This window comes from Danio rerio, chromosome 2 (genome assembly GCF_052040795.2).
Source record: "Danio rerio strain M-AB ecotype USA chromosome 2, GRCz13ab, whole genome shotgun sequence".
Taxonomy (NCBI): domain Eukaryota; kingdom Metazoa; phylum Chordata; class Actinopteri; order Cypriniformes; family Danionidae; genus Danio; species Danio rerio.
The window spans coordinates 20212509-20220983 of NC_141022.1; positions in this window are offsets into that span (position 1 = coordinate 20212509).

The window sequence follows — 8475 nt, forward strand, 5'->3', positions numbered from 1 at the left end:
ACACTACTGCTGCAAACACATGTATCCCCTGTAGCAGACCTATACACAGGTGGAGCTGGGGTGGAGGAGGGAAAAGATTGCCAGCACTAACAACAATCAGGCAACAGTGACAATCACCTGAACCAACTAGTTGATGACAAAGCAGAACTTTGTCATTCTGTCATGACAACTCTAGATTTAGTAGAATAATTAATATGTTTACGTCAATGTTTATGTGTTCTGTCTTGGCATCGTAGATCTTCTACTTGCTGTCAGGGAAAAACAATAGTACCTATTGGTAACTTCCATTACATGAATCAATAAGGACCTCAGATTTGGCTAAAATATCTTGGCTTGTGTGAGTAAACTAACAGCTAATTGACCTGATTTAGGATGAACAGTCCCTTTAAGGGTTCTGACACAGTCAGCAAACCTGAGTATTGCTTGGGCAACATCCTGGAGGTGGCCGCTAACAAAGAAGAAACAATGAATAAAAGTGCAAGATATGATGTGGATCACAATAAATGCTTCTCAATCAGTCATGATTCAGTTATTCTCAATCTTTATTTTTTATTTTGCCTGATCAATACTTGCATATTTCTGTTGTTTTTCTATACTACAAAATGTTTCTACAGTTTTATTAATGGTGATAGCTCCAAATTGAGGCTTTTGTCAGGTTAAGCTCACTTTAGTGTGCACTGAATAAAATGTTTAAACACACACACACACACACACACACACATCAACTATCTTTATGGTGAGTTCCCATAGACCTAATGATTTTAATAATGGACATTCTTATTTTGGGCAGCACAGTGGCTCAGTGGTTTCTAACAGGAAGGTCGCTGGTTCAAGTCCTGGCTGTCCACAGTTCAAAGACGTGGTATGGGTGAATTGGATTAACTAAATTGGTCGTTGTGTGTGAATGCGAGAGTATATGGGTGTTTCCCACACTGTAAAAAAGTTGACTCAACTTAAATTTTAAGGCAACAAACATAAGGACATTTTTGAGTTTGCTCAACTTAAATCGAGTCAAGTGTAGTAATTGGGTTGAAAGTTGAGTCAACTCAAAAATGTCCTGAAGTTTGTTGTCTTATAATTTTGAGTCAACTTCTTTTGTTTTTCACAGTGGGTTGTGGCTGGAAGGGCATCTGATGTGTAAAAGAAATGATGGAATAGTGTGGCATATACAGAAAGCCCCTGACACTGTGTGGGGTTAGAAAAACATGATTCATTTAGAAAAATGAATACTTAATGCGTATTTAACGCTCATAAAAGACCGTAACTTACCCATATTGGAGAATAATGAACCAATACTGCAATATTGACTTTGATTCATTTTTAAAATCAGCACTGTTCATCGCTGATTTACACTTGACACCAGGAGCCTCACATTTCAAGATAAAAACTACTTGTTTGCATTTTCCAAAACTGTAATCAAAGATGGCTGTGTTAAAATTAACCCCAACAGCATCACAGAGACGTCTATATGATGTTGGTATTTACATGTGGACTTTGTCTTTTCTCCTGACAGATATTAAACAAGTTTATAATACATCTTTATGATTATGATTTAGAATGTTTGGAAAACAGACCTTTAAAAGGGTTTATAAGATTACTGTAAAAAGCAGATGTTTCAGAGACCAAATGCTCTTTAAAATATGTCTTACAGATGTAACATTTGTGTGTGCCATATGGGTCAGTCATTATATAAAGAGTCAGAATTATTAGGCCCCCTGTTTATTTTTCCCCCATTTCTGTTTAACACAGCAGATATTTTCAACACATTTCTAAACATAATCATTTTAATAACTCATTTCTAATAACTGATTTGTTTTATCTTTGCCATAATGACAGTAAATAATATTTGACTAGACATTGTTCATGACACTTTTATTCAGCTTAAAGTGTCATTTAAAGGCTTAACTAGGTTAATTAGGTTAACTAGGCTGTTTATGGTAATTAGGCAAGTTTAAAAAAACAAGACTTTCTCCTCAAGAAAAAATATTATCAGACATACTGTGAAATTTTCCTTGCTCTGTTAAACATTATTGGGGAAATATATAAAAAAAGGGGCCAAATAATTCTGACTTCAACTGTATATTATTAGTTGAAGCCCTCGTGAACAATTAACCCCCCTGTATATTTTTCCCGCAATTTCTGTTTAACGAAGAGAAGATTTTTTCAAGACATTTCTAAACATCATGTTTTTAATAACTGACTGTACATAACATTTTACTAGATATTTTTTAATTTACAGTGTAAAAAAATCTGATGAATTAGTCCTGATGGCATGTCTTACAGATGTAACATTTGTGTGTGCAATATGGGTCAGTTATTTTATATATATATATATATATATATATATATATATATATATATATATATATATATATATATATATATATATAGTTGAAGTCATTATTATTATTCCCCTTTGTTTATTTTTTTCTTCAATTTCTGTTTAACAGAGCAGATTTTTTCAACATATTTCTAAACATAATAGTTTTATTTAACTTATTTCTAATAACTGATTTATTTGATCTTTGCCATGATGACAGTAAATAATATTTGACTAGATATTGTTCAAGACACTTCTATTCAGCTTAAAGTGACATTTAAAGGCTTAACTAGGTTAATTAAGTTAACTAAGGCAGGCTAGGGTAATTAGGCAAGTTATTGTATAACGATGGTTTGTTCTGTAGACTATCGATAAAAATATAGCTTAAAGCTATATTAGCTTATAATTTTGTAATTAAAATGTTTTTTTTTTATTAAAAACTGTTTTTATTCTAGCCTAAATAAATTAAATAAGACTTTCTCCAGAAGAAAATATTATCAGACATACTGTGAAAATTTCCTTGCTCTGTTAAACATCATTGGGGAAATATTAAAAAAGAAAAAGAATTGGGGCAAATAATGGCCCGTTTACACTGTGTGGTACGGTACGGTATGGTACGGTTCGGTTCGGTTTGGTACGATTTATGGCCGTTACCACTGTCAATAAGCATACCGAACCAAACCGTACCGTACCACTTTTTCGGCATCCTTTCGAAAGGGTACCAAAACGAGAGAGGGTACCAAAAGGTGGTTACAGAGATATGTCATGATTTCGTGGAGCTATACAGAATGTAAATAAAGGATCTGCCATGTTGTAAGACAGCCAAGAGATTACATGGATATACTATATGCATATAATAACGAGCCATGGATGACCCGAGCTTAAACAAACCTTGTCGTCGTCTTAATGAACAGACACAAAGCTAAGAAGAAAAATCTGCCATGTCCTGTTGTTGCTTTACGAGACCGTCTAAAAGTGCAAGCGGTATTTGCTTTCTTACAGGAGCTCGCGATCGTGTCTATATTTGATATAGCAAACTTCTTGAGCTAATAATAATAACGTCCGCATGATTACTGAAGTGTCTCCGTCATCTGATCCATTCGGAAAGAAAAGGACAAGCGAGAGGGTGAAGCACTGGAAAAAAGGAGAAGTCTGGCAAAACACAGGAGCAAAAGTGTTTTAGCAACCTGAATCATGAACAAACTGCCATGTTTATCTTCAACTTTTGGACTATTATGAACTGGGAATGACAAAATTACTCTCTAACAGAGCTTACATGTGCTGGTAAAGATTACAGACATAGATGAGAGGTTTGCTCTGACTGTGGGCTATATTGCGTGTGTTTTTGAACTCAAATAAGTACTAATGTATGATGTGTGCAGTTTTCCTGTAATTAATAATATATCAAAGACTGTAAGGGGCTGTATGTGTTCATATTTGTTGCATTTATTAATTTATTATATATAATTACAGACGTTACAGTAGGTTATTTCGCACTGTCATTGATCTGCAGTTATAATCAAATCCTGTTCATAGAAAAGTTAGTAATAAACATTTATAAACAAGTATTTATGTGTATGAAGCATCTGTTTTGTGAGAAGTGTTTCTCATATGATATGTAAACGACCCATACAGCTTTACTGTAGACATTTATTCGAGCAAGCATGACGTCGACTTAAACTTTATGTTGTACACCACGCCCACCAAAAGGGTACCCTTTGTGGTGGAAACGCAAGCCTGATAAAGGTGACCCGTACCCACCCGAACCGTATCGTACTGTACCAGTCAGTGGAAACGAGCCAAAAAGCTGCACGCTTTGTGGATAAAAAAAAATAATTTTGGTACACTGACAATACAAGAATAATCAGACGGACAGTGAAAGTGGATTATTTTGCACCACGGAAAGGATTGCTACTGTAGAAAACATCGCATAAATTTGAAAAACCAAATGTTTCAAATTTATCTAAAACGCCAAACCACATAAGACAGCAATCTACAGCTGAAACATTTCCTTAAAAAACGGTCAATTAGGCCTTATATGGTAATGACAGTAGACAAAAAAAAAACACTTTCAAACAGGCTTCTCGTACAGTGTGTACACAATATACGTCACACCCATTCACACACCCCGCCTCATATCAAAAACGTCTGATGCTGATTGGCCGACACCTGCGTGTCTTTAAAAGTCGTGTGGCTAGGCTAACGAGTTAGGCCAAAGGTAAATATTAACACGTACGAAAACATTCGAATAAGCTAAAAGATCAAAACTATGCAAAGTTCACCACCGTCCGTGCAACATGTACCATTTTCAAATAAAAACTATAATATAAAACCCGCATACGTTAAAATGGGAAACCAGCAGTTGGTTACTTTAATGGAGGTGTAACGGTTAGCTCCCCGGAGCTAGAAACTTTATCAAAACATTGACAAATCCATTTTAAACAGCAGACTCTAACGAAAATAAACAAATATAGAACATTAGAGTAGGTAATTTAAAAATACTTACTAACTTTGTCCAACAAAACCCTAATGACTTCTTCTTATTATTATTTTGAGTTTTATTGGCAGTTAGCATACAAACTTTTTTATATATATATATATATATATATATATTCCTACACCACTTATATCTTTATGTCTAAATCCTTTTATCTAATTTAGACATTTAAAAATTTTATACAGTCCTCATCTGACTTGTTTTTTAGTATTTTAATCAAATTAAAATTTGTATTGATTCTTTTTTAATTTAAAATAAACACTTTCCTTTCCCTATTGTACTTTGGACACTTCTTAATAACATGCTCCACGGTTTCTTCTTGCCCACAAAAATCACATCTTCCTGTCTGATGTTAATTCATTTTGTACAATGTACTGTTAAGTCCTGAGTCAAAAATCGAATTCTTGATATTATGCTCTCTTTCCTCCTACTTCTACTCGTTATTCTTCCTTTATCCACATTTCTTTGAATATTAAACAACCACCTCCCATTTTTCCTTTCTCCCATTGTTTTTGCCACCCACTTTTTAAAATTTGCTTAATTAAAACCTTTATCTCACTTTTACTATATTTTATTTCCATGTCTGTAATTGATTTCCTTGTAGCTTCTTTAATCTGCCAACTCATTCCCTGTTATTCCGCTACGAGTTTCTAATCCCATCAACTGAATGTGATTTATTGTTTGCAATATCTCGATCAATATATCCTTTCTGCTTTCAGAATGTCCACTCTCTAATGTCATCAGTGAGTAATTTAAGTCGAACATACCAATGCTCCTAACCGTCTGTTTTCCTCAACCCATTGAAGTGCCATTAGTAATGCCACCATTTCTCCAGTATACACTGAAAGGTCATCTGATATTCTTTTAATAACTTTAATTCTAAAATCTATTACTGTGTATGCTACCCCCACTCTGTTTCCTCTATCTTTAGATGCTTCTGTATATATTAAAACATGATTAAAATATTTGTCTTTAATATATGTTTGCACCATTTGAATATTAAAATTGCCCTCCGCACTCTTATCTCTTATCTTTACCAGTGATGTATCAACAATGGGTTTTGGTAGTAACCATTCAGGAGTATTTGACCATGGAACCCTAATAACTTCCCTTAACCTTCGTATAGATGTTTAGCTAACAACAGACGCTACTCCTGACAAAACCCTATTAGCACTCGGACTCTGCGCATGCGCTCACAGGATTTGTTTACAATTATTAAACGTTTAGAGTCAGCCAGAGATGGCGTTTATCGTGTACTACATAGCATACGTTTATGGCAGCACATCACCTCAAATACTTTTTATTTTTTGATTAGGTTCATTTTACAACATCATGGCTGCAACAGCCACAATATAACAGGAGTGTCTAAAAAGCTCCCAGCACCAAGCCTTGCACCACTAGTTAGAATCTGTAGTTGAATTCAGAATTATTAGCCCCCCTTTGATTTTTGTTTTCTTTTTTAAATATTTCCCAAAATTATGTTTAACAGAGCAAGAAAATTTTCACAGTATGTCTGATAATATTTTCTTAGTCTTATTTGTTTTATTTCGGCTAGAATGAAAGCAGTTTTCATTTTTTTAAATGCCAATTTAAGGTAAATATTATTAGCCCCTTAAACCAAAATTTTTTTTTATGACAGAACAAACCATTTTTACAGAATGACTTGCCTATTTACCCTAACCTGCCTAGTTAACCTAATTAACCTAAATAAGCCTTTAAATGTCACTTTAAGTTGTATAGAAGTGTCTAGAAAAATCTAGTCAACTATTATTGACTCATGGCAAAGATAAAAATATATCAGTTATTAGAAATAAGTTATTAAAACTACTATGATTAGAAATGTGTTGAAAAAAATCTCTCTGTTAAACCGAATTTGGGAAAAAAAAAAACAGGGGGCTAATAATTCTGACTTTAACTTATATAAAAATATATTATGTAATACATGACATGTAAACTAATCATTCTAACAATAATAATAAAATAAATTTATAAAATAAATATTTGATACTGGCCACACAATTTAAGTAAAAAAAAAAACAAACAAAAAAAAAACAGGTTATACTTTGTGCTTTTTCTCAATGTCGAGAGAGAGCCACACACCAGATGGCCTCACTAACTCGTTTAGTTCTCTAGACATGCGGTACAGGTGAATTGGGTTGGCTAAATTGTCCGTAGTGCGTGAATGTGAGTGTGGATGTTACCCAGAGATGGGTTGCGGCTGGAAGGGCATCCGCTGCGTAAAAACTTGCTGGATAAGTTGGCAGTTCATTCCGCTGTGGCGACATCAGATTAATAAAGGGACTAAGCCGACAAGAAAATTAATGAAATACTTAGGTGATGTATTTTTCTGTTAAAAAAATTTAACTTGGTTTGGAATTTTTTTAAATAAAAAAATAAATAAAATAAGATCAATATCATTAGCCCACTTTCATTTTTTCCTTTTTGGTTTGCCTACAGAACAAACCACTATCCAATAACGAGATTAATTATCCTAATTTGCCTGGTTAACATAATAACTTATTACGTAAATTGCTCTATAGTATCTTAAACACATTATTGGAAAAATAGTATGTACTCTCACCATGGCAAAGCAGGAACATATGAAAATCTTTTAATATCAAATGGGCGTAACTATTTGATAAAGCATTGCTTATTAAAACGTTTCAGTAAAAAGTGAATTTCAAACTTTTATTTGTGAAAAGACAGAACATTCATTCCTTCATTTTCTTTTCGGCTTAGTTCCTTTATTAAACTGGGGTCCCCACAGTGGAATGAACTGCCAACTTATTCAGCATATGTTTTTTTACACAGCGGATGCCCTTCCAGCTGTAACCCACAGGGAAAGAGAAGACAGAAAAAATTAATTTATTATTTTTAACCCAATATTTCTCTTAAATTATGCAAACTTTTTTATGGAAATTTCATTGATTAAAATTTTTATCCATTCATAAAAATATGTAAATTTCTAAAGGTTTTGAAAGTACAATAAATGTTTACAATGTGAATGCTACAGTCCGCATTATCCGATTTCTTTTAAGAAGAGAAGAAATATAAAAAATCAGAATTGACTCTACAATAAACAGGAATACAAGTAGGATATTAACTCAATATAAAATAGTTGTATAGAAGATAACAAAAATAAAAAGACATGATGACAGCAACAATAAAACAGACGTAATATACAAGTAATAAAAAAAGAATTTTAAAAAATGAACTTAGTGGAAGAAGCATGAGGGTTTCATATTTCTATCTGCTTGCCATTTTTAGTTATTAGATAAACATACGGCTTTAAGCAGTGTCAATTTTTATTAAGAAGTTTTCAGGGGAAAAACTTAAGAACCTATTGTGTATTAATAAAAATGACATTTTTAATGTGATTTATGTTCTGTTAAATGCTTTTTGTGTTGCTTGTTTTTTGTGATATATGTGATGTGAACGCTGATATGGTTGGGTACTGTGAAGTCAAAGAAAAAAATTCTACTTGTGGACAATTAAAAAGTAAAGTAAAAACATTTGCCATTCAATAATAATAATAATATTAATAATAATAATAATAAAGTAAATTTAACACATTTTTAAATAATAATAATAGCTTAATAGATATTACATTACTATATAAATATAATACAATATAGTATCATATATATTATTATTTCGT